General features: G+C 42.4%; 1 protein-coding gene across 1 annotated transcript in view; it reads left to right on the top strand.

Annotated features, from left to right (window-relative positions):
- Positions 1-1,951: 1,951 nt before the first annotated feature.
- Positions 1,952-27,869, top strand: part of LOC118125094 (hippocalcin-like protein 1) — a 39,176-nt gene continuing 13,258 nt past the window's right edge. The window contains exon 1 of the mRNA XM_035183466.2: positions 1,952-2,425. The gene's annotated coding sequence lies outside the window, so the exon portion shown is untranslated. The remainder of the gene's footprint in view (positions 2,426-27,869) is intronic.

Genomic DNA, 27,869 nt, shown 5'->3' with positions numbered 1-27,869 from the left:
TTGTCTGTGATGTTACGACCACATATTGATAGCCTGGCTATGACTGAGATAAAGGATTCACCTCCCAGCAGAAGCACATGTGGTCAGCAGAGGGCACACACCAGTCACGACAACAGGATGTGTGCTGCCCAAATGACTGAGATCTAATGAGACGTGATCATCACACTCACATTCCTTGTCTAAGACACATCACGGCAGAGATTGACTCAGGAAATAGTTGCCGCTCCAAGCTCTTACATGCTCCCTGTAGGTGTGTGTCGTTTTTGATTTCCCTGTTGAAATAGTGATGGTTACGTAGGCCAGCTGTCCCTTCACTGAACAGACAAACTTAGTCCGGAGAGACCACAGACTGTGAGTCATCCTCCAACCTTTGGAGTTAATGAAAAAAAAACTTTCCCATAGGTCCCTGAAGTTCTGTGAGGTGTGACAAAGTATGGCTGATGTCTGGCTCAGATGGCAAACCTCCGTGTGTGTGTGGGGGAGGCTGGTACTCGGCCTGTCCAATCAACACTGATAACCACAGACTATCTAGTGAATCTGTCAGTTCTGATGCCACCTTTTCTGATGTGTGTTTGTGGATGTGTGTAGATGTGTGTGTGTGTGCCTCCACATGAAAAACAGAACGGTTGCCATTGTAGTAAAGAGCAGTGAGCGTCTGTCAATCCACCCGTTTTAGGTATTTTGCATGAAAAGCAGGAGTTCAAACACCAAAAATAAGATTTGATGCTTGACTGACAAAAAGAGGGGGATGAAAACATCTGTGTGGAGCAAAGAGGAGTGTCACCTTCCTCAGATTAATACATCACGTTTCCATCAAATGTTTCCGAGAGAACATTCATAGATGGAACCTTGTGCCAGGAGACTGGAGAAAAGATCAAATACTGCTTTAAAATAGTCATTTTAAGGTTTTTATGATGCTCTGGAAGAAAGACAGCAACATATCTAATAATTGTGTGGAGGAAAATTGCTTTGTGAGCCTGTGTGTGTGTGAAGTGACGCCCGTGTGGTGGAAGCACAGAAATCACCCCACAGCAGAAGGGGCTTGGGCTGGTTTTTGATCTTGGTTTTATTTTACAGTTAGACACAACCTGGTCCTTTCTTAATGATTCTAATGCATTGTCGCCTCTAGTTTCCTTTGGAGACAACACCCTAGAAAATGTGTTAACAGTCGTGCTGCATTTGAACCAAAACTTTACCGGTGACTCCAAAATGTTTCCCAAAAATGTTCCAGAGAAATCACCAGTTTGATTCGAGGTAACAGGAAGTTTCAATTTGGTCGCTTCTTAATTGCGCTATTTCCTCTTTACCCTTGTCTTTGCTTATCCCTACAATAACTTCCGGGGCAAACAACGTATGACGAATACAAAATAAACACATTGCAGTCTACTTTGAAATGTCTCATAAAAAAAGTATATTCTTCCAATTCTGTGCCATTGTGCCAAGATGATGAAGAGGAAGACAAAAAAAAATGTTCACCAGATTGCATATCGACCATTAGTCCATAATATTCCATAATATATTATGATGCAATATCAGAGCAAATGAAAAGGATAGCGAGTGATTAAAAATGCATGACCGTACCATAAGCACTGCAAGCTATTTTCTCTACGGGCTACAGTGATTTATTTATATTTTATAGTGTGCGTGAGGTTGTTTGCAGACGTGGCGCAGTGAGTTTATTATTACATTATTATACACACAGCATGGTGCGCCATCATTCTACGTTATGACACACACACACACACACACACACACACACACACACACACACACACACACACACACACACACACACACACACACACCTAGAGGGAGAGAGAGAGAGGACATGAGGAGGTAGAGCTGGGAGGAGGAGGGCTGTGCGCAATGTCGGTGCCAATAGGCGCAGCGCTCTCTAATTAAACCCCTACCACGTAATCCCAGCGTCACCATCCCCCCATTTAAATCCACTCCACCAGCGCACGCTCCTTAAAACACACTGTCCTCCGCTGCTGTCCCGTCCCGGCCCCTGGAGGAAGAGAAAGCAGCAGCAGCAGCCAGAACCAGGTCCGCGCCGCGGCACCATCCCTGCTGCCTCTCGCCTGCACAGTAACATGGTTTGCAGGGTTCGGCTGCTGTAGCCAAGGGCCACTTCACTCAGTCACTCAGCCGGTGTGTGTTTGTGTGGGTGTGTGTGTGTGCGTGCGTGCGTGTAGATGTGTGTGAGAGTGCAGTAAAGGAGCACACACACAGCAGCAAACCAGACGGACACATCCAGCAGCGCGATTCTCCCCGAGCTCCAGGAGGAGACGCGTCCAGAGCGAGCACCGCATCCCCTGCATCTGTTCCCCGGCTGTCCTGCACACCAGCCCCGCTGAACCGGAGAAGGGCTTCTACCCCTCCATCATCCCCGGCTGCACCACCGACACTACCTCGGCTCCATCGGGTAAGGAAGGGGGGTGGGGTGGGGTGGGGGGGTCAACATCCATGTACACCGCAGAGGTTCAGTGAAGTATTGCTTTATCTCTGGTAACGATTTCAGGCTTGTGGAAGAGGCGACGCGATCGGGTTTGTTTACGCGGGGAAACGGTGCGGTTTCCCCGCTGTGTGGGGACAATACACCGCCGCGCAGCCTCACAGCATGACCGGGAACATGTGAGCTGAAAATGTGCCTGGTGTTTGGACGTGTTTGAGATCTCAACTCAGGGAAATTCAAGGCAGAAAGAAGCTGTTTTAGCGCAGCCAATGGGATGGCAGCCTGCACTACAGGCCTGCCATTTTTTTTATGAATGATCCCTACGCGGGACGAGGATGGATGGAGCGATGGTGAAGTCAGTGCATCCAGGTCTCCTCCTCGGTGTTTCGGCCACGAGGGGCATTCAGCTCCCACCTGGCTGGAGGAGGGGGGGAGGAAGAAAAAGATAGAGATAAAAAAAAGAAAGGCTACATCCTCTGTTTTCTTAACTATAATAATAATAATCAAATAATCCTGATGAAGATGTTGGGTACTTTAGTCAAATACTCAACAACTTATCCTCAACGTACTCAACGTCATATTGTGACATTAAAGACTGGTGACTGAGCCTATTGGATTTTGTAAACTTTCTTTGAGCAGCTAGTTTATAAAGATATAAATCAAATCCATTAGATAATATATCTTTTATTTTTGCTTTCCCTCGTTATCGTCTACTAAAATTGACCCACAGAATAGTAGGTCTACTATAATATCGGTTTATTGACCCATAATGTTAGATTCTTTTCCCTCTGTTAGTGAGTCTCAGGTTGGTGCTCTGTAATCGGTTTATAACAGCCTTCCTAACAAGTTTACAATACGGCTTGTGGTCTGCTCAGTTGGCCCACACCCTCTTCCAGCTGTTATCTTTTCCGCAGTAAAACCAGTGATTTCTCATTTCATTCCACACAGACAGAGCTGAGCCTCTCTTGTCGATTGACAGTAGTGATAGGGACGACATAATTAAAACAAGAAGCAGGGCCCTTGAAGGGTCTACAACATGCCATCTTTAATTATCTTCTGACACTCTGTGTGTATCTGAGACCTCTGCTCTTCTTTTTCCTCTATGACAAGCAACGCGCTCGCTAATGCCGGATTCAAGCCCCCCGACGTACCACGTCGATACATTTGCCTCCACGTCTTCTTTCCGAAATGCCAACCATCTGTTGTGCTCCTTAGTATAATCCAGTATAATCCTTTCAGATTTAACTGGTTTCTGTCAGGCATGGCATTTGGCTCCAAGAAAAAGTGAAACATGCACACCGGGGTTACCTGTTGTCCGCTGGAGAATATTGAAAGGAATCACATGAGCGGCAGTTCTAGGGTCGGAGGGCATGTGGTCATTCTGTACTTGTCATTTATGGTGGCTAATGATGAAAAGAGCGAAGGAGCTGATGAGGTGGCCAACTGGGTCTGACCTCAGGTTAATGGGAATGCGGTGCATTGGAGGCCGAGCCCGGACAAATTGATCTGCATTGGGGGATCGTGTCCCAAGGAAACCTACTCAAAGCGCAGAAATGCTGCTGATGTTTTGGTGTTTAGCCTGCATGTGCTAATGCTAGTGTAGTGGTTACATAAGAAGATAAATGTGTTGTGGAGCACTACTCTCTCTCAGTCAGTCAGACTCATAAACACATTGCCTGCACTGCTGCGTGATTCACACGCAGCAGTCATAACTTGTCCGCGGAGCTTTTAACCCTGTGGCGTTAAGCACCTTGCAAATGGTGTCATAGTCCAGGTGTGTGTCAGTGTGGCAAGTGATTTGCGGTGCAGAAAGAGAAAGAGAGCGTGAAGTGGTTTCGTTATCATCTCTTCTTCTCTTCAATGGCGACTTCATGCATTTCTCCTCTTTGTGCAATATCCCTCTGCTCTGTACCACAGGCTCTCATGGGAACAATCCAGTGTTGCTCATATATGACCTTTCTCTCATATGACGCGACTACAAATCCTTGACAAGATGCCCCAACCGTCAGTACAGCATGTATGGAATACATAAGTACACAGCCTGAAAGTCACTATGAATTATGGTTCCTGTCTTTGCCATGTGGATGTAGGTCAGCGGTGGATCATGGGATGCACACGCTGCAGCTGTTCCTTCCTTCCAGAGGAACAAGTGAAATCTTTCATTAGTTCTGATGCCTGGAAACCTTGCCGCAGAACCTTGGTCCCGCTGATGTCGAAGCGTGGTGTTTTCACATCGTCAAGCAGCTTGATGGATGTGGGAGGCCTGTGGTATTCTCTCAGCGGACAACTCAAATTGTTTTATGGAGAAAAGAGCATTGAAAGAGAAAAAAGATGCTCAGCGTAAAACGTCTGTGTGGTCTGGTGGTATAACACAGGGATGGGGAGCAAATGGTGCTGTTTATGCTTTACAAGAGTTATGTTTTGTCTTCAGCACTTTGTTGTTAATAGCAAATACTGAGTGGCCCATTTTCCCATTAACCATTATCGTCATGATTATGAAGATAATGATTGCTATTAGCGCTTGATTAACTCAATATGAGAATCTCCTCACCAGAAAAATAGACAGCATTGCTTGCATTTTCAATGGCAACAAACAATGGTTGTCATTTTGTTTTTACAGAATTCTTTGTACTAAATCTGAGTGATGAAGGTACTGTAAAGCTGTTGTTATGGTGTCTGACATTGATAGCTGACAATGTGGGTCACGTCCCGTCTACTCTGGCTCACTGTAAAGCTTCCGTGAACAGTTCTTTGTGCATTTCATGGTAAAAATAAGCAGCAATTTCAGTCAAAGATAAACAACAGAGAGAAAAAAGACTTTATCACTTTAAGTTACTGTGTATGTTAAGATTGTGTGTGTGTGTTGCTGCAAAAAAACTTAAAGACATTCTGATTCAAACATTTAGAAGCTCATATTAGACAAAGACTTGTGACATTGCCTTGCTCCTACTTCGATCCAGCAACAAATGCAACAACAAAAACTGAAATACAAATACTCTTAGTATTAATGGCTTTTGATAGAAATAACCTTAACCAAGTTGCCTAAACTTATATTTGATATAGGTACCAGAGGAAAAGTCTTATTGGCTGTTTTGGAAGGTTTTGGAAAGTTATTTAGGTATGTGGACATTTTGCACTCCAACCAGATGCCCTCACTTAACTGGTGTATGAATGTTTTCATATTATATTTGGGCAGTCTGAGCTGAAGAAGCATTGAAGGGATACTCGACACAAAGTTTTGGAGACACAGAAGGAACGTTTTTAAACAGAATTGTTACATGCAGAAGCAGAGATAACCCAACTCTTGGTGCCCAGCATGGACCATGCTCCAAAAAACTGGATCCTACAATTCCCATAATGCAATTCTATAGCATCTTTCATACGTTTCATCTAACTGACCACATCTATCAGACCCCACACCCCCAGTTTGTTACACTGGTTTTCTGTAAATGAAGTCTCAAGCATGAGCCAAAATAACTCTGATGACATTTATGTGTAAAATCAATCGTGTGCCACTGTAACGGGCTAAAGCAGCCATGCTTCATTTTACCCAGGGGGCAATGCAGAAGAAAGAAAGTAACATATGGCCTGAGGAGGTAGCCCTTTGTAAATTGTTGACCATTGCATGTTTACCACAAAACCAGTGAGGATGAGAATAGACTCAAAGAGCTAGAATATTTTGAAGAGCGATGTTTTCTAGTAAGCCTTCTCTCTATGAGGCCATGTTTTCACATGTAGGGGAGTGGGATGGGAGGGACGTGGCCTGCAGGGGTTGACACGAGGTCTGTGTTTCCCATGAACGCTGTCCGCCCTATAATCTGCCCTGATCCTACTGGGGAGGGGTGTCTCCTGCCCATCAGACATGCAGTCTGATAATGCCGGTGATAAGGCTGAGAGAGCAGCTACTCCACTGGAGGCGGACAGCTGGAAGCAAAGCACAGCGCGAGAAACACAACATCTTTTACTGATCAATCTGACCTGATGCTTGACGTAGGAAAAAGCTCCGTCAGCGATGACGATGAGGTTGATCCTTCTCAGAGAATCATTACAAATTAACATGAGAATAGTGGTTGTTATGAATGGACTGGGGCTGCCTGCTTTTTAAATCAGTATGAATCAGATGTAGAGTTTAAGCAACATGATTGTTTAAATCCCGGGTTGGAGGGAGATCTAACTGTCTCCAGTGAATCCAATCAAAAGGCACTGGTCTCAAATAATTTGACAGAACTGGTATGTTGGTTTCCTACTGTTGTCTTCTTATAAAAACATAAAAACAAATCAAGCAGGAACAGTAACGCACCACAAACTGGTGGGTTGAAACAAGAGAAAAAAAAGGATAAAAGAAATTACATGAATATACAGTAAGTAACAAAGTAACATATGAATGGAGTTATTCCTTAATAAATGATATTAATTGTGCTAGTTCACCTCGTGTCCTCTCCTCTCCTTTCCTCTCCTCTAGCCATTAGGAGGCTGAAAGGGCAGCCAATTACTCCCAGAGCTTGGCATGTGGTTAAACTAATGAAGTCAGGGGGGAAAGAAGCGAGTGCGGTGTATGTGTGAGTGTGTTTTTAAGTATAAAATGGCCAACAGCTCTCAACTGATAAGGCAAGGTGGAGAACACACACTCGCTGAACACACTTTGCCAATACCTCTGTTTAGATCATATCTCAAAGCAGCCTCTTCCTCTCTTCCTCTATCTGTCTTCCTCCTCTGCCATCCAGTGGTGTCCTGTCAAGACAGCGCTCGACTAGTTAAAGCTAAAAATAGACATCCATTAGAACAATACTGAAGTGGACGTGGTATCTGTCCTTACGTCTCAGAACGGCGCTTAGTCCCATGAAGGACCTTGATGTTTTCTAACCCTAACCCATTTTCATAGGCGTGGCCATTGCCCCGCTGACACAGGCTTGGGCGGCAGAAGGGTGAGCAGCTTGTTTTTAGACCTTTGCACATGAGCATTGTGAATAATCCTTGGATCGTCACAGGTCCCATTTGTAAGGCTTTCTTTTACGACACAGTCAATGTTAGCATCAACAGCCATTGACTTAGTGTATCTAGTGTAAATGTTCAAGGTTCAGCATCATATTTAATTCCCTTATTCATCAAGAGCTATCTCCAGCAGTGGAAGGCAGTGCCAGTGCTAATTCTTGTTTTGCTTCTATTTCTATCACTGCTTTGTTTCTACTGAAGTTAGCATGCTAACCAGCTAGTACAGGTGTGGCTTCCCTGAAGAAGTAGCACTGCTCAGACGGCGGTACCTGTTTTCTTGTACGCAACAAAGCAACAATGCCCAAAGCTCCTGGCATGCAACCATCACCACCTTCTCCCAGCATTAAACCAAACTCTGCAGCAGAGAATAGAGGGTGACTTGGACCACAAATTTCTGTCCAAACCTAACCGAGCCAGAAAGAGAACTAACCCAGCCTGACAGGAATTCTGTATTTGTGTTTGATACCAACCTAGCCCAATATTTTCCCAGATTACAGGCAACTGTAGTGTGGTCCTGACCGCTCCCGAAGGCCTTGGGTTGGGTATCCAGAGGAAATGTACATATAGCATCTTCTTTGAGTGGCCAGCCAAAGCCACAAGAGTTTTTGTCAAACTGTCATCAATTCAGCTTGCTCCATTCAGAAATCAGATGTGATATTGCATGTATTATCATAATACATATGCACACTGATGTGTTTGAAAGGTGCACATTTGGTTGTAAAAGTCTGCTGCCATGTATCATTTGTCTCCCAGACCGCTAGAGACTATTCCACTATTCATTGACAGATTCTTCTCTGAATCTCTCCCCCTCAACCATCACATCTCCTGTCGCTCCTCACGTAGCCTTTCATCTTATTCCAGTACATGTTTCAGTTCATCTTGTTTCTCCCGGTCCATTTTAAAAGGCTCTCTGAGAAATGAGGGGGTAGTTTAATTAGTCCCTTTACTCTAACAAGCTGTAGAGTCAACATAACCAAAATATTTTCTGTTCTTGCGACTCTCCCCTGAGTCTGGGCTACTCAAGCGGCTCGATTTAGATAACTCTCTCACCCCTGAGCAGAATGTGAGGAATTTAATGGAAGAATAACCACCAGCTGTGTCTCCACGTCAGCCACATGAATATAAACAGAGTGGTGGATATTGTGCCTGTATTTTATATGAAAATGGAGCTGCATTGTCACAATGAGCGGGGTGGGTTCAAATGTTCCGGGTGAAAAATGTAAACCTGTTTCTTTCCGTGACAGCATCAATTAGGCTCAGCGATTCTACCCTCCGCCCCCCGCCAGCCTCTCGCAGGCCTCTCTGGGCAATAACAGCCGGCCAATCAGAAATAGAAAAATCGATCTGGCGCCGGCTGGCTTGGGTGCATTTACAAGCAACTGTAATGACTGCAGACTCATTTCTCCGATTGCTGGTGCAATCACGCAGCAACCTTTTACTGTGGAGCTGTGAGCAGAGAGAGCTCTAATATTCTGTAGAGTCTGCATAGTGAACAGGGTTCCGCATGATACTCATCTAATGTCGGCCGCTAATTTCAACAAAACAGCAGCTTTCTTCGCCATGTTTGTCGTTTTTAGAAACTCTTGACTCCTCGGCGCCCTTTAATGCGTGCATTTCTTAACAACGATGCCGATGAAAAGGACGCATGAATGTATGCGGGCAGTTATACCGTTATATCTTTTCGTATGTAAGGCAGCACATATCATCTTAAAACTAAAAAGTGTAGTTGTGATAAAATCAAACAGTAGGAAACTGTTTTAAGTTCTTGGAGAGGTTTTGCATATTTGATAGTCAGCTGTGATACAGTTACAGATACACTGTGAATTGCTAGGTTTTTCCATATTCCCATATTAGTGTTTCAACACACAAAATAGGTTATCAGTAGATCACATCTACAGAATCACGGCTATTTGAAATCAATAAGCTTAGCTTTATTGTATTCTCAACAGAGACGATTCTCTCTTTCTTGATTTGTTTGTCTCTTTCTTCTTTCCTTTTCGCCAATCCTCTCTTCTTTCCTCCTTTCTCTGGTTCATATGTAAACAACCACACACGTAGGACTCACAGCTCCACCACAGAGAGTCACAGCTTGCACAGCAGCAAGGCACTCTGATCACTCAGTGACAGCCTGGTACGCCGCAAGGCAGTGGCTGTCCCTGCTTCCATTTAAGCCTATATCTACTCCTCTATGATGTACTAAAAGTACATCCACCATCGGGGCTGTTTACCGCTGACAGGCAACCTGCTTATCCCAGGCTCTGAAAAACATGGGGGGGGAAAGAGTTCAGGTGCTTGAGTTGAATGCAAGATTCTGAGACCTGAAAAGACTAAAACAATCTCTACGAAGTCGAGGTTGTTCCACATCTGGAAGGGTTATGAAACTGAACTGATTTCAATAATGAAAGACAACAGCGTGGTCACTAAAAAAGATCAGGGAATATATCATTACAATTATATTTCCTGCATATCAGATCAAATGTGTCTTTAAAGAATTAAAAATGCCAAAAAATAAAGATCCAGCCCTATTCAACTGAGTAGTGTACTTGTTGATTACAATAAAGTATTCTTAGTCATTTAACCATTGTTACAGATACTATAGGTCCATGGTTGTCTGATTCTTGAAGGTATTAAGTAAATAGAATAAATGTCCCTGAAATGTTTACTGTTGAGGGCAGGAATAAAATATGGCACATCTCAGAAAGTAATTTACTGCAGCCTAGTCACAACAGCATTTCCTGGACAACAACGTCAGTGCATTTCCTTGGAATCACAGTGACCAAAGTTCAACTCAGATTTACAAGATAGACCAACTTGCAAATAGCCTTGACAGCGGTGCCCTTTGAGGGACCAGAGTCCTGGCGAGTCTCAAACGGAGGATGCTACCATAATAGCTATGTTAAACCATCCAATTGCATATAACTGCTCTGACAGAGTATAAACGGCTCCACAGAGAAGAAGTGAGAAGCAGTAGACTGTGACATGCAGTGGAAATATGTTCCCTTGACCTGAACTGATCCAGTTGAGAGCACGTGTCGTCACTCTGCGGCTCAGCTATCTGGTGGGAACAGAACTGGTTCTCTCATTTGTGTTTGCTCATTATTGACATTTAAAGTTACATTTACGTAAATTTATCCAAATTGAGATTTTAGCTACTAATGGCGCTTTTGTGTGTATCCTTTTGTTGTCTACATGCCATAAATGCGCAAAAGGGAGTAAATACATTCGATAGTCAGACAGACAGACAGACGTCTGAAGGTGCCACCTTGGACTCTCAGAAAATGGGATTGATTGGATAATCTATAATAAAAATAGTAACAACCCTAACACAAATGCAACTAACAGTGATGCAACACACAGTCGTGTCTCACACTATTCCCATAACCAGCAGCAGGCAACCCTAAAAAATAAACCTTACAAAACTCAAGGAAGAGAAAAGGGCTTCTCATCGCAAAATACATGGACATAATGAGTGCCTTTAAAAATATTAATTAAATGTTTCATGAGGAAAGAACTGAATTAATCATGTGTGTTAGACCAAAAAGATGCCTACCAGAATAAAACGATTAAAAAAACTTAACCACAGACACAATTAACACAATTTTGGGGATTTTCCAATAGAACAAAATGTTGAATTCGCTACTTAGATCAGATACAACTAAAAATATTTTCAAAAGATATAATTGGGATTTTGGGAAAATGTTGCTATATATTATTTTGTTAAATGTAATACAACACTTAACTGAATGCAATTTTATAATGGAAGCTCATCAAATAATGATGTTCTTGAGGTTTGCCTTGTTTTATACATATTTTTCAAAGGATCCCTTTAGAGCTCTAATATTAAACAAGTTAATTATGCAGTACACTACTAAAATAAGAAACAGCAGGTTTTCATCATGGTGTGATAGAATTTATTATCACCTAGGTGTAGTAAAGAATCACACTTCCAGCACTTACAACTTACAGCTCCGCAGTAAAAATGAGAAACCGGACGAGCTGCTAACCAGCAAAGATGTGATTCTTTGTTTGGTATCAGCAGACTGCCGGAGACAAGAAGGGAGGATGTAGAGCAGGAGCATAAGTGCGTCTACAGGCAAGACAAGGGGTTGTGTGGATATATAATCTTTCCAAGTGAGCCCAGAGCGAGCCCTGCATGCCAGTGTGCCCACGAGCTGCGTGGTGGGATATCTCCATCACGCAGCTCGCGGGCCACTGCTGGTGCGACATGATCATTGTGAAGGAGAAATTCTTTCCGAGTTGGCTTTTTTGCTTTCCTGACAAAAGTCAGGGTGAGCTGTTTTTTTTACAGCTTCTTTCTTTCTTTCTTTCTTTTTGTTACCAGTGTAGGAAGTGGGAAAGCGAGAAAGCTATGATACGGCGAGATTGGTATGTCATAGTTTTCCCGTCACCCCTCATAACCCCTCACTGAAGCTTGAGATACAAGTTGTTTCCCAAGCTTTCTTCACACCCCTGCATATCGAACACAGCATGCCTCTGCCTTATTTGGAAAATTCAGGGACATTTTTCCATATGCCCTAGTTGCTGACCAAACATTGTTCCAGTCCGGCTGTTAAAATACCTTCACAGTGTCTGACATTTCCCTTCAAAAACAGACTGGATTGAACATTGCAAAGCCTTAGTCATCAGCTATGTAAGATCAAATCTTCCTGGGACAGACAGAAGTCGCACAAAATAAGCAAGGCTGCGTAAGAGTTAGATTATGGTTGTGAGAACCCAAAATAGAGAGTAAATCCCCTTTATGTAAGTATATTAGAGAGCAATGTCCTTTGCCTTATATTAAAGTGATGACTTTTAAGTAAGAGCTCCCAGGCCTCCTCCCCACTTGTTTTTCTAACCACACACACCACTTCTGCTGGAGGGATACACATCAGAGCTCCAATCAGCGCAATCACCAAGTGTTACACACCAAAGGGATTGGTAGATCTTCTCGGGACAACTTTTGGATTATGTAAAGATAACAGGATTTTATGTACAGAGCGCAAAAGAGCAGCACAGGATATGCACAGATTCAAAAACCCTCTGCTGCATGAAGATGCAGGCATATGGCGAACGCACACCCACAGTTCACCTACACATATGTGATCCATAAACATGAATGTTGCCAAAATGTAGTTATTTTTATAGTCATTCAAAACATTTGCCATATGAATCACATTTCCGAAGGATGTGTGATCAGCGTGTGTTGGATGTGAGGCGGGACGTCAGCCAATAAAGAGTAAATGGGGGATGGGAAGGATGGGGGGTGGGATTGACAGCTGCCTGTGCCACATTTTTCACTGTGGGTGATTAGACAATGTCCTACAGTACATAGGATGCCTGGGGGAGATATGTGATAGGTGAAAAGAGGAGCGCACAAGATACGGGGAAATGAGGGTGTCGGAAAATGAAGTGGAAAGATAGAGAGGGAAAGAGAAAAAAGTGAGAGCTACTACAGCATCAGCAAGCAGCTGGAAAAGACTGATGCTCCTGCCTCTCCTGTCTGCCTTTAACATCCCCTCCTCTCATCAGACACACTCCATCAGAGCTCTCTCTTTTGTTTTTCTCATACAAAGCCTCACTCTCTTGCCCTCCATACCGTTCTTTTCATTTCTCACCTGGATCCTCGTCCTTGCTGACACTCTCCTGGGTCCTGCTCGCTTTTAAAAAAAACTGATAATTGTTCTGCGTCAGTTCATTACATCCAAAGCTTTGGCAAAGTCCCTGCAAGTATTAAAAGTCACTGAAAAATACTGCAAAATCCACTTATGCCGGCTAAACTTTTGGGTACAATGTGAAGGATAGGATGATAACTGATTCAGATTCAGACAACTTTTGATCCCAAGGAGGGGAATTCATTTGCAGCTTACCCCGTTCACAATCACATCCAATATGATACGGGTCGAAAAGCACAGGTCAACAAACAAACAGAGGTCGGTGAACGGCATCAAGATAAAGATTAACAAGGTAAAAATAAATAGATAATAATTAGATAATAAATAGACATTTGTTACATGTGGTAACATTTAAAAGGCACAGTCATAAAATATGTCATTTAAAATGACGACTGTCTGAGTTTAGTAGCCTGATGGCAGAAGGAATGAAGGATTTGGAGTAAGTTCTCTTCGGAGGTTCATCATAACAGCGGCCTGAAGACAAAACATGATCAGGTTGGCTGATATTCTTCTTTCTTCTTCACCTGATTCTCCCAGAGGGAACTTGAGTCTCTTTGCTCGACTCCAATGATCTTGGAGCAGATCTTGACAATTCTATACAGGCTGTTCTTGTCTTTAATGGATAATCCATTGAACCAACAGATAAAAGAAAAAGTCAAAGGACCTTTGATAAATAAAAGTGACTTAAAATCCGCTCACTGACATTGAAAGAGTTCAGCTTCTTCATCAAATGGATTCTCTGTTGACCATGTTTGACAATAGACTCATTGTTAATATCAAACTTGAGTTGACAATCAAAAACTGTCCCAAGATATTTACTTCACAATCTGGACAGTAGCTCCATGGTCAGTGTATTACTTGTGTCTGAAGTCAATAATCATTACTTTTGTTTTTGATAGATTGAGGTCAAGGTCATTATCATCACACCATTTAACAAACTCAGGACCATGATCAGACTGAACCCTGAAGTACAGATAAGAGGACGGTGTCATCAGAAAACTTCATAAGAAACCTGCTCTCCTGAGAAGTCCTGCAGCTGTCAGTGTACATGATAAATAAAAGGACTGACAACACACAACCCTGAGGTGATCCTGTGTTTGACATGTTGGACATTTGTCCATTCACAAAAACCTGCTGAACCCTCTCAGTGAGAAAGTTTAAAGTCAGCATTAGAAGCTGGTCATGGAGATTCAAATAAGAGGCAATTCAGGATGTGAGGCTGCATTATGTTAAGAGCTGAAGAAAAATCAGCAAATAAAAGTCTTGCACTAGATCTGTGATTTTCTAGGTGCTTGTACACCATTTCCAGTATAACAAGTTTTGCATCATCCACACCTTTATCTGACTAATAAGCAAATTGTTTTCCGTCAGTAAAAGACACAATACAATTTTTTTAAACTTCTCTAATACAACAGGTCTGAACTCATTTATTTCTTTGGAATTTTGGGATTTGTGAATGGGTATGATGACGTCTACCAGATTGTTGGTATCTGGCCAAGGTCAGTACACATCTGGAAGAGTCTGGTGAAGACTCCACTGGGCTGGTCCACACAGTAGTGCAAGGTTCGCCCACAGATGACATCAGGGCAGTAGTTTCCTTATCTTAACCATATTTAATAAAGCTGTGACACAAACTATTACTGATTTTACATTAAATTCTGAGTAACTACCTAGTTTCAGATTAGTGATTTAGGGGCACAGTAAATTAGAAGAATACTCTTTCTATACTATAATAATGTTTGGGTTAATACACACAAGTATGACGCATGAAACATTTTGATATTGTGTCATGTCATGTCTTTTTAACTATCTAACAGAATTAAAACTAGTTAGAAAACAGCTGATATAACAAGCTACTGTACCTGGATGCTCAAAACAAAACTATAGTAAATGTAACGCACATCAAATATTGACTCCCTGTGAGGTGCCACAGTTCATCACACAGTTCATGACTGATGCCCATGTAGCTCTCTGCCTTTTTTTAAAACTACTTATTTCTCGTATAAGAAGAATCCTTGACCTGAATAAGCAAATTATTGCCCCGAGGAACAAAAGACGGAAGTTGATGCTGGGAGAATAATTACCATCTCCGTCTTAAGGAGTGTGTGTCTCTATATTGTGTGTTTTTGTGACTGCGTGCAGGTAGGTGCATGTGAGTAATGCACGTGGCTGTGAGTGTGTCATTGTGTCTCTTGCTGTGCTGCTGCAGTGTGCTGCTCTGGGACACGAGCTAAAATACACTTCCGTGCTTCGAAAGCCCTTCACCCTGGAGGCCGCTCTCAGTAAGGGATGTCCCTTATTTTAGAGCCCTTTGAGAGATCAAAAACCGTCACTGTAACCCTTTATGCGCTCAGTGCATGTGGGACAATTCACATCCCGGGCAACGTGATACTGTCGGCAGGTTGAAAGAAGAGAGGTTTCATTCAGTGTCCTGTTTGACTTGTCCTTACGATTTCATGTTCACTGAAGCTATGGCCAAATCGAACTGCCAGCTTTTCAAACTGTCTGCTCACATTTAGATTTCTCTTCCAGTGTATAAGGGTTTGGGCTTCCATCAACCTTTTGAACGATAGCTTTGTAATTAATGGGTATGAAGCTAGAGTGCCAATATATCCGGTGCCCTCAGCCTCCATTATTCCTTCCGTCTTAGCCAAGCAGCCAGGCAGCTGAACAGGGACACAGCACCTGCACTTGTGACTCCCAGCACAGCATGATGCATGTGAACCCGTTTTGGGGTAAGTTAGTAACCAGGATAGAGGCCAGAGGGCCTGGTTCTGATAGTCCTGCTGCCAGTTTGCTGTGGCCAAAGCAGGACAGAAAGATCCAGGGCAACTGTACCAGGGGAGCACAGACGGGCCCACGGCATTTAGCACAGATCAAGGGCTGCTGAGAAACGACAAACTGACATTGGAGATGGTTTGAGGGAGAAGGCAGATGGACGAAGGAGGGAGAAAAAGAAAAAGGAGAGGCTAGATGAGAGTAGGGAAGACGGGTGTTGTATGTCAGCAGATCGATTGCAGCTCAGGATAGAACTATATCAGGATTCTCCTTCACCTCAGCGTCAGAAATAGCTGCACTTGTGAACCCTTTGGGGATCTGTGGACACAATAGATTTGTTTAGGGGTCAAATTCACAATGTCACGATCACAGTCACAATATCAATAATATCTTCAATGTGAATCTTGCAATTTCATTTTGGTCTCGGAATAGACTAAACACATTGACTTTCATGCGAAACCTCTGTAGAGGTGAAATGGGTATTTGTAAGACATGTAGCTTGCCTTTAAAGAGTTGGTGTTTTTGTGTAAACTTAAAGCAACACTGTATAGTTTATGAATTGGTGCTAATAAGATCAGAGCTCAGAGTCTGAGTGTTTAAACAGTTTCCATGTGAATGAACCAAAGTCTATCAATGGTTAATTTTCTAATTGTGAACTGTATGCAACGGTATGCACTTTTTTTTATGTAGGACTCCAATACTGAAAGATGTACTGGATCTTTAAATTGTCCAAGCTACTAATGTCAGAATCTGTAGCTTTTAGGATTGTAGCTCCCATCACTGATGAGTGTAGCTTTAACATACTGTATTTGACTTGACTGGTAAAAAGTTTAGTGGAGGTCAGCAACATCCACAGTCGGTCATAGATAGGTGGTTGCTGAGCAGTCAATAATCCTTAGTTCATCCTAAGGATTACTTTGATAGCTGTACTGTGGCTGCTATATGTTAGCATGGATTGAAGTTGGTCATTACTATTTTTTTTCATGTGAAAAAACAATGCATCCAGGTTCTATCTCTTCAGTGGTAAAGGCAAAGGTTATAAAAGGTTTAAGCAGTTGTTTGACTGTAACATTAGTCCAAGTTTTAATTGAGTGTTGATACCATTAAAGCCTCCTGACAATGTGTGAGATTATCTTAGAAGAGACAGCAGTACAGATGTCTCAAATTGCGTCTAAAAATATCAACGTGCTGCTGATGACGTGGAACTTAGCGCATGAAATGTGACTAGCTCAGCTGCTGAGGTCAAGTTGTCTCAGAGAGGAAGACGAGCTAACTTGTGGCTGTGTCTCTCCCCGTGGGAGCCAGGCTGCTGCTGATATAATAGGCTGTCCGGGTGGAGGGCCACGATTCGGCCTGTCAGCAGCTGAGCCTCCTGTCTTCAGCTGACTCTCTGTGCAGCAGACACTATGGATTTTCATATATTATTATCCTCAGGCACCGTACACGAATTACACACTTGCTAAAGGTCATAGTGCTGCACGGAGATGATACTATGATGAAATCAGACAGGAGGAGGAGAAAAAGTGGTTTTAATAACCCATCAGTGTTCCCTTTTTCTGTTTAATCTTTTTCTTACTGGCTCTCATCTTTTTTCTCTTTCTTTTCCTCCAACTTTACTAAATCCAACTTAACCAACAAATGCTTCCCACCCTCTCTTTGTCTCACATACGGTGAACTAAGCAAACGTTACAGCTCACCTCCCTTTGATGCACCAACTATGCAGACACTCAACTTTTCGTCTCCTCGAACCGGGCCCTTCCCACACAAACACATTGTGCGCTACTGCCGCGAAGCTAGCTGCAGCACCCTCCTCCGCCCTGAACGCAGAGACAGATGCAGCGCTAACCTGAGCCGTATGTCTACTGAACACAAGCTTTTCTCAAAGCCACAGCTCTGAGTGTGTAGCACTTAAGCATTCGCTTGATTTTCTGCCTACGCTAAACATGTTTACAGCAACTTATAAAAGAGGCTGCATCTTAGCCATCAACCGAAATCAAAAACACTACAAGGCTTGAATAGCTGCCCACACTGCTCACCTTGCTCTTTATTCATTTGCATGCATTATATTGCTTGTGTAAACACAGGGAGATAACTTATTGTGTCCAGAGTAAAGGCTTGGATGCATTCTGCTTTTAAATTTGACAACCGACATTCATAACCGAGTTCTTGTTGTGCATTTGCTATAATAACATTTAAATGTCCAGTATAAGTTAGCATTTATATGCAATAATGTATCATATATGTAATGAGTGAGAACAGTGTAGCACTGATTAATAACTGTGTGCTGGCTACACATACAGCATGGGCTACCCTGTGTAAATATTTCATAAGGAAATACTGTGAGGGGGATGTCCACTAGTCCCTCATCATGAAATATATTATGTACATATTATATAAATGTTCTCTTTCCTAGCTTGCCTGTATTTCTACCCTGCAAAGGAAAGTGCAAAAAATATATATGTGTGCCTTTTCTTATGCCAACCTATTTGTGCATTTGTGAATGTTTGACTTTCCTTTTCCGTCCTGTTAAAAAACAGCCGAAGCAGAGTGTTTGGTGGAGAACAGCAGTAAAAGAAGAAAGTAGTGTGCTTCTGGTGATTGTAAAGTGGTGATACAGTGATTCTTAAGACGTGATCCGAGTCTTAAGATGTCTCTATGCTTCCATTTGGGCAAATCTGCCAAGAAAGCTATTATCACAAATTACCTTTTTCCTCACGTAGGTGTATGTGGGAATATATTTATCTGCTTCACTTAAAGGCCCTGAAACAGTCCCAAGATTTCCTAGCAGGGAACTAATGTGTATTTTCTTGCTTGGGACCTGAGTAATGGAGATGGTGGTGGTGCTCACGCTGCTTGAAGTTCACAATCACATAATCGAGATTGTTACCCCTGGACGGAAGGCATTATTTCTTGTGTGTGTGAGACCCAGACGGAAATAGCATTGCCCTCCAATGGACATATCATAAATGAGGCCAGCCTCTTTCCAGATGGAGGTCTAAGTTCATAGAAAGATGCCGGCTGCTGTTGCTCTGCAGAGCGAGAAAGAATTGTGTGTTAAAGCTCTATTAGAAATCCATCCATTTGTATGTATATAGTGTTGCATTCATCATTCTGTTCATAAGTTATGTAACATTTAACAGCCTCTTTAAATTAATTATTGGAAATGCAGCCAGCAGGTGGTGTAAGCTGAAGCTCACCCAGTCACGTCAGGTGAATTTGTTCAGCTAAGTGTCTGGCCGGTGGGTGGAGGTGGTGAAAACATTTAGCCAACATTAAGGCCACTTTTCAGAATGCGTACTAGGGACTGTAGTCTGGTTAGTTTCACTTTAACTCCCCATAACAAACTTCAGATCCGATTTTTCATTTGGGCAGTAGTAGTAGGCTACTTAGGTCAGGACTTGTCTTAACTCAATTCCGACTTGGACTCGGACTCGAGCATCGACCACGTTTGGATTCAGAAGTTGAAGACTTGGACTCACTTGTTTTTGTTAGTTTTTTGTAATACAGGACTTGACTCTTTAGTGCTAACTTGAGACTTGAGTCAGACTCAAGCATTATTAACTCAACATTTCATTGCTTATATTATTTATTATAGATATTTCTATCAAATCTACATTATACTTTTTTCTTGTGATTACTCACGGATCCCTTACTTTAATAAATGTGTGAGTATGCACATGAAAAAAAGACAAATAGGATAACTTTTTTGTTGTTTGGTCCCAAGACAAGTAAACTGAATATGTTTGGATTTTAGATGGCAGATAGAACAAGACATTTGATGACATCAGTTTGGACTCTTTTGTTTGGAGACTGTGACGGGTATTTTTCAGCCTTATTTTAGATACATAGATCATTAAGATAAAGATTTTCAGCCCATATCTTCTGTAACTTGTCGAGTATAGTTGAGTGAGTACACTGCTAAAAAGTTGGGTTCTGATATTCAGTGGGTTCATGAGAGGAGAATGAATATTCAGGGTGAACAGGAAAGAGTAAATGCTTTCACAGGTCGTTGAATTTGATTATATTAATCTCTGGAGTAAGCTTTTTTTCCCATTACTAGTTATTTCACAATGGCCCCATCAAAAAAGGACAGATTTGCCCCAACTCTTTTCCACTTTTCGGTTTCTCAGTCTGTCTCTCATCCTCTGTTTCTGAAGTGAATACCACATAAGCCCTTTAAGCCTTTGCCTTGTGCACTTATATGACCTTAAGTGTTTATACACATCACACTCCTCTTTCTCTCCCTCTCTTTCAGTCCTAAAATCATCAGTGACTCTGTGTATTTTACACGTTAGTAATTTTAAATGAAAAGTGGGACGATTTTAGACCAGATAGTGCTAGTAGGTGTGAGTGAACTTGTGCGAATACACGTGTATGTGCGCAGTCTCTCTTTGACAAAGAGTTATTATCAGAATGTGGCTATGCTCTGAAAACTCCCTGAGTGCTGCGGGAGAGAGAGGGAGCTCTACACGGAGGACCAGCCCTCATTCTTATTTTTAACCAGTCCATTAATGTCTTCTCCTTCAATAACTCCCTGTATCTCCATCAATCCTTCAGCACCTGTCCCTCCTCGCCCTCTAATCCCTGATCACTATTTTTCCCTCGCTGGCCCTTAAGATGGAACACATGTGAATTTTGAGACCTGAATTGATTTGCATTGACCAGCAGCCTCTCCCAGACTAACACTGGCAGTGAGGGCATATGGAGCAGGTGGGGTATGGATGAACAGGGGTTAAGTATGTCTTTCTGGACAGTAATGTTTTAGCAGCTAATTGTATTGTGCTCATTACTGATTGAATCTCAATTGCTCTTATGAGCATTGTTTGCAGAATAGGCTTACAAATGTTTCCAGCAAAAAGGCTCTGATTAACCCAGTGTACACTGCCTTCCAACTCACATGACAAAGTTAGCGACCAGCTGGTGATCGTAGCGTATCAGCGTTAAGCATTTGGCTGCTTACGTAGGAGCCAGAAACAAAATCAGAGCTAAAACCATCAAAACAATATAGATCTAAATGTCCGATTTGTTAAAACTTACAAACAGAAAATCAATTAACGGTATTTTTTTTAAAACACACACTTGGTTCCAATTTGTCATATGTGAATAATCTTCTTAGATAGCTCGCCGTGCATCACAGCAAGAGGGTTAAGGTTTGAATCCTGCTCTGGGGTCATTCTGTTTGCATGCTCTCCCCTTGTGTGTGTGTGTTTTCACCATGTACTCCGACTTCCCCCCACACAATCCTAACACATGCAGATTGGGGTTAGGTTAACTGGAGATCCTAAATCGACCGTAGGTGTGAATGTGCATGGTTCTGTCTCTGTGTATGTTGGCCCTGTGATCCGCTGGTGACCGGTCTCATTCTGTCCTTCCCTCAATGCACCATCACGGGAAGTCTTTGAAAAAACAACTTCAACAGCTCAGTGCAGCATTGACCACATTACAGTATTGTAGCTTGTCACTAACACAATACAACTCTCAGCTCTCATCTGCAGCATAGGAAGTTACCAGTCACTGGTATCACAAGTGACAAGAGGAAAAAAATAACAACCACAAATCTTCAAAGAGCCCAGTCTGAGAGACTGAGAGCACGGCTACAACTGCTCTCCGGTGTGTGAGACAGAGATAACTGCTGGGTCATCAGGATGGAAGCTCCGGTAGAAGAAAAGAGAGCGGCGATAGAAATTATGGAAAATTGTGAGAGGGATGAAGGAAACATGGAGACCAAGAGGAGGAGAAAAAGCAAGACAAGAATTATGGATAAAAGGTATAAGCTGCCTGGTGTCTCAGGTGGCCTCTGAGATGTCTGCGCTTTCAGAAGACGCGACGGGAGACTGAAAACACTTGAGTGATGAAAAAAAAAAAATCAATGGTGCCTGTCAGCTCCGACTGCTTTATTCTAGTGCCGCACACCACTTCAACACCCCTGTGTTCTCTTCTCTTCCGTCCACTGTCTTTCTTCTCTCTCCCTCTCTCCACTCCCCCCTCCTCCCTAATGACTGACTTAGCTGTTGGCAGGCAAAACTAAGGCAGCATTTTCTCGTCTTATGAGCACATTGAACAGTCCACAGAAAACGTCTGTCTTTCTCACTTATTGGTAAGCCGGAGTTTGGACTCACTGCATCCGTTCTCAAACTCTCGGACTTTCTCTCCTCCCGGCTCTTTTCCCGTGTCCCTCGCTCCATCTCAATCTGTTTTCCACCACTTTCTTTCGCTCTTTCACTTTATTGGCCTGATGTTCTGTAACTGGCCCTTTTTTTATTAAAAAACCTCATATTGGCCAGCCAGTGTAATCTACCTCTGTGACGAAGGCGGTAGCTCCCTGACCACAGCAAGTCAATATGCTTTTAATACTTTTTAATTCACATCGCTGCTCAGAGAAGTAATATTAACCTGGTGTCGGGGGGGTTTTACTCAACAGGCTGTAAAACCTGCAGTGAAACCTGCTTCAATCCTCATCAAGGAGAAGCTGTAAGAATTAAATCCCTTCTAGTGTCCACTGATGTGCTGTAACGGTTCCTTCTTAGGCTTTCTGGGCAATAAAATGGCCTCATAAAAAATCCAATTATACCACTACTGGCAGCTTAAATAACATAGAACGAATAGAAAGAATCAGCTTGAATCAAATCACTGACATCAATTAAATGAAAAATATAAAATGTTTTTTGTTCATTATGAAACTGTGCCAGGACATGTCAGAATAAAGTGGGTTGCCACAGTTTCGATAATTAATGGGAAACACCGCGTTGACATGGCGAGATAGAGCATTGGCCTTGATGGAGGTATATGTTCTCTGAGTGCCCTGCTACCTCAGTGTTATCTTCTGGTGTTCCTTTGTTCTGTGAAACACTTTGTAAATCATTTTTTTTCATTTCAGTTTGTATTATTAGAATCATCAAAAACTCTTGATGATTCGGTAAAAAAGGGCTAAATTACTCGCAAAATCCATCGCGGCCAACTGCCTCCCTGCACCTCCAGACCCTGCACAAAGCGAACACATACCATTGTCCATTCAACGCAGATATAAAAATGATATCAACTCACAATCAAACTCCCAGTTAGAGTACGTTTTATTATGAAATGGAATGCAATCCATTTAACTACTCAAAATTAAGTAATACATTACTGTCCAATACTGACTGGAAAAAAAACAACGTAGAAATTCAAAACAGGTTTTAAATCTTGTTATTTTCAAAGCTGTAAATGCTACATTGAGGTTAAATGGCTCACATGTGTTGATAATACAAGGAAGGTACAAACAGGGGCTATAGATACTGAGACAGGTATTCTCCATGGAGGACTACAGGCCCAAAATACTTTCTATCACTGTAACACCATTTTCATTGGAAACACCTTTTGTCCTTGGATCTGAGTTTTTTCTCACCCTTGGTCCCTTACTCTCTGTGATTGTCTCTGTGGTGTTAGATCATTTGTCTCCATGCATTTGTCTTTGTCTCCTCTATTCATCTTTCTCCTCTTCCTCCTCTGTGCAGGGGTCGTCAGCCCAGAGGTTGGTGTCCAGCTTAGTAGCTGGTTGAACAGATGTTCAGGAGGACAGAGTCTGTAAATGTGCGGTGACGCACAATGGGACTGGACAACAATAACTAACAACCACTGGGAGGCGTTTATACTGGAAGGCTGGATTATTGTCTAATGCCTCAGGATGGAGGGATAAACGATGAAGGGATAGTTAGAAGGGATTGGAAAGAGGGTTTGGGTTTGGGGGCCGCAGGGGATTAAATCAACTGGCTGGTGATAAGAGAAGCATTTTTCCTCTACTGTGCTTCTCAGACCAACAGGGAGGCTCGCAGTGAGCTTTCACAGGTCACAGCTGGGTCGAAGAAAGGAAAAATAACAAGGGGGAGGGGAGGGAGAGAGTGGTGACGAGAGTGAAAAGGTCAGTGTGTTAGGAAAGGATTTGTTGTGTGGGTGTGGAGACCACTGGCAGCCTTGACTGTCAGTTTGCACTATAACTTTCTGTGATTTGGTCCACAAGGGCGTATTCTAACATGTAGAGATGATCTAACACCTCCTCCATGTTAAGTGTCCGCAGCCCAGAGAAGCGAATTGTATTTTCCAGTCAACGTAGCAACAACACTGAGCAAATATGGTGGTTTTAATGACATTGTCATTGTTGGTTCTGGTCAGCTCTGTATCAAAATCAAGCTAGTTTGTTAACTAGCTTGAGGTTCATGTTGTAGCTACAACTAGGTTTATGTTGTAGCTAGGTTTGCAGTGGTACTAGTCAAATCATAATATGTATATGGAGATGGATGGTGCTCTTCACTTCCTTAAAAATGCCAGTGGTGTGGAACTGTGTTTTCAATGTTCTGCTGATACATGCACTCGACCAATCATGAGGCAACCATTTTTGAGAGAAATGTATTTGACGTGTACCTGCACTTCTTAGTTTGGTCCATGTCCCATCTGCTGACATGGAGGAGGTGGACTTTATGACCGATGTTGAAGCCATTTGCCCGGGGGCGATCGAGATGATTTGGCTTCACTTTTGGGGAGCTGTTGTGTCATCCGTCATTATATACGGTTTATGGTTCAAATCAGCAGGTCTTGGAATGATCGGCCAAAATCTAGTAGTACCTCATTTTAGCCCTGAGTTCTGTCTGCAGGTATTTCTTTCATGCTGCATACCGCCCCAAAAAGCCTCACTTTTAAAATAAGGCAGCCTGTATGTAAGCTGAGAGGAAAAATCCAGGGCAAAACAGTGGGTCCATCTATCCATCCATCCATACAATACTTATTCTTTGAGGGTCTCAGGGGAGGCTGGAGCTAATCCCAGCTGACATCGGGCGAGAGGCGGGGTACACCCTGGAGAGGTCGCCACCGTATCATTGGACTGACAAAGACAAACGACCATTCACGCCCACATACGCATCTCCAGTTAGCCTTAGCTGCATGTTTTTTTGAACGGAGAAAAACGTAGACATGGGGAGAACATGCAAACTCCACACAGCTGGCTGCCAGGTTCAAACCAGAACCTTCTTGGTATGAGTCAACAGTGCCACCCACCTCCAATTCAAAGCATTTTAAAATAACAAGTCACGGTGTGTGAGTAGCAGGGCCAGGTCATCCTTTAGAAATGTGCAAACGGTTTTAATGTGCCCTCATCCCCAATAATATGATGGAGTCTGCACCGTCAGAGTAAACTGTAAATGTTTCAGTATAGCTGTACATACTCTATCCATTATTTGTTTGATGAAATACTACCTTTCTTTTTATTGACTTATTTTATTCACTTTGCTACGAGTCAGTTAAGGTGAAGGCCTGCTCTGTTATTAATGTCTGTGTGTCATCAGGACGCATTAGTAGCTCTAATGAAAGCATCTTTATCCCTCCAATTAAATCTCGGCCTCTCGTCCAAGCATTTCTTCCTTCTCACCCCCAACCCAGCAGCCCACACAGCGACACACACACACACACGCAGAGGTACAGACTTGTTTGTTTTGTGGCTGCGTTCTCCACCTGCTAATTGGACAACGTTGGTGGCTATTATCAACTTCTGCAGGTACAAAAAAAACTGTGTGCATCAGTGCGTGTGTGACGGGTGTGTGTGTGCTTTCCAATCATCTGAGGCACAGCAGTGCACTTAGTCCATTCTGAGCCTGCTCAACCAAAGCACACAAATTAACCGCGTTATAGTGAGACCTGCTGATTTCACATATAGCTTTCAGCGCTGCAGACATCACTCAGTTACTCCTTGAGGAGTAAATTCATTTGCATGTCTTTGTTCTAAGATTTAGTAAATGCTAAAGACTGAGCCCCTAAGCTGTGGGGGGGCTCTGAGGTATTTTTAATAGAGAAAACAGACGTGTAATAAAAGTGTGTGCACTCGAACCAATTATTATCCAGAGAAGTTACAGGGAAATCAGACCAATTTTCAGACCAATTTTCAGAGCACAGCACAGAAATGTCTGTCAACCACAATCATGAAATCACAAAAGTAAATGACATGAGACGTGTTCTTAGGACAGAAATATAATAATAGGAAATTACATTTTCTTTTGGCTTTGGAATAAACAAGAGAAGACTTTTATGCCAGACGGCAAAGTGCCATAACATTGTTTCCTAATCCTCTGCGTGCCCCCAAACACAGATGAGGAAATCACAATTGATGGCCCTCCCTTCAGTAGCCTGGGAATTGGCTGCAATCATTACTGTCAGTGTAGCATTTGTTCTAATGCCTTCAGGATGAGAGACTTAATACGAGTCTAATTGTATTAGTGGAGTAAAGAGACGATCAGGCGCATGGGTTTTGTCTTCGTGTACGTTAAACTCTTGCCAGGCAACGCACACACTTGGACTTTTGTCACGTTCACAGAAACACAAACAGGCACAAGCACGCACATACACACACAAGCACCTACACACACAAGCACATATACATGCAAAGCTGTTGGTCGATTGCCCTGCACGAGTGAGGAGAGATATGAGGTCAGACAGGGTAGACAAGTCTCATCGGAGTGTTTGAGCTGCTGTGATACTGTAATTTAAATCACCACACACACACACACACACATGCACACGCACACAAACAAGCCTGCGAGGAAGCAAACACTTTGACGGCTAATTAGACGTCTAGTAAATGGTAGCAAATTAACAGGTACAAGTTTGTTCCTCTTATTTTTTTCTATTGTGTATTAACAGTGTCTAGTCAGCACGTATCAGTAGTATCATATGAATTAACATGTGAACACAGCAAAAAAATTTACATGCAATATGAATCAAAAATATGAACCAAAAATACCACAAATTAATGATTAATATACCAAATAATACATTAGATACATGAACTGAATCCATCATTCTGGATACATATCATACCATTGAATTGTTTACATGATGACCTTTACATTCAATGACTTTTTACACATTGCTCAACACATTTTGTAAAGAGTCAGACCTTGTGACAGAGTGCGGCCTTGTGAAAGCTGCTTGTGCAGCACAGACACTTCTGTAGACTTCAGTATGCTCAGGAGTTCAGCTACTACAGGTTTACTTGGTAGGAGTCTATTATTTGATGTTATTTTCTTTCTTTTCCGTTCATTTTAACTGCTGTCCTGAGGTTTTTGTATTTCTGAGTTTCTTTTATTGTATTTATGAATCGTCTCTTTTGCTGTATTAAGTGTCGGAGGTTCACCACCCTGGTTTTAGGGGATTTAACATCTTAAAAACAGTTTTAAATGTTCATATGATCCATTAAATTAATAGTTTGGGCTAAATATATTTGCCTTCTGTTGGGGATTTACATGAAAAATCACTCTCATATCTAGCCTGGTTCTGTTCAGATTGTGTTTTCTTTGGACAGGTTAACTCTTTCCCTCTGTTTCTCTATGCTAAGTGGTCGGGGTGCTGATACAGCCACATATCAATCTTCTCTTTTAATTCTCTGCCAGAAAGCAAATTGGCATATTTCCCTTTAAAATGATCTTTCTTAATTATAGTCTATTGTTTATCTCATGGAAATCCCACTTAAGGTGCATTAAGGACAATGTTATTAATGGGCAAATTGGTGGATTTTTAAGGTAAAAGACTTTCTTAGTAACGGTTCTGGGACAAAGTTGCATCACTGGATTCATGTCTTGTCAGGCAGGTTGAGCCGAAATGAAGATTAGGAGATCTGGACACACACACACAAACACACACACACACACACACACACACACACACACACATGCCGCACTGCTGAATTGACACACAAACACACAGATGGTTAGATAAACCCATAAATGTGATCAGTGGGTTAGCATTTGACGTCACTAGGGGTGCGCTCAGGATTATTTAATGTTTTGCAAATGCAATGCAGCAGCTCTTGCTGAGTTGCATAACATCTCGTGTCAAGGGGACTGTGACACGACACTGTGACAGGGCTCATTTTGATTTCATTACAAGAGGCAGAAAGTCGTTGAGTGAATGGACAAAGTCATGCTGTCATTTTTTGTATAAAACTGTTATAT

This window comes from Hippoglossus stenolepis, chromosome 17 (genome assembly GCF_022539355.2).
Source record: "Hippoglossus stenolepis isolate QCI-W04-F060 chromosome 17, HSTE1.2, whole genome shotgun sequence".
NCBI classification, from domain to species: Eukaryota; Metazoa; Chordata; class Actinopteri; order Pleuronectiformes; family Pleuronectidae; genus Hippoglossus; species Hippoglossus stenolepis.
This window is presented reverse-complemented; position numbering and strand designations above follow the sequence as displayed.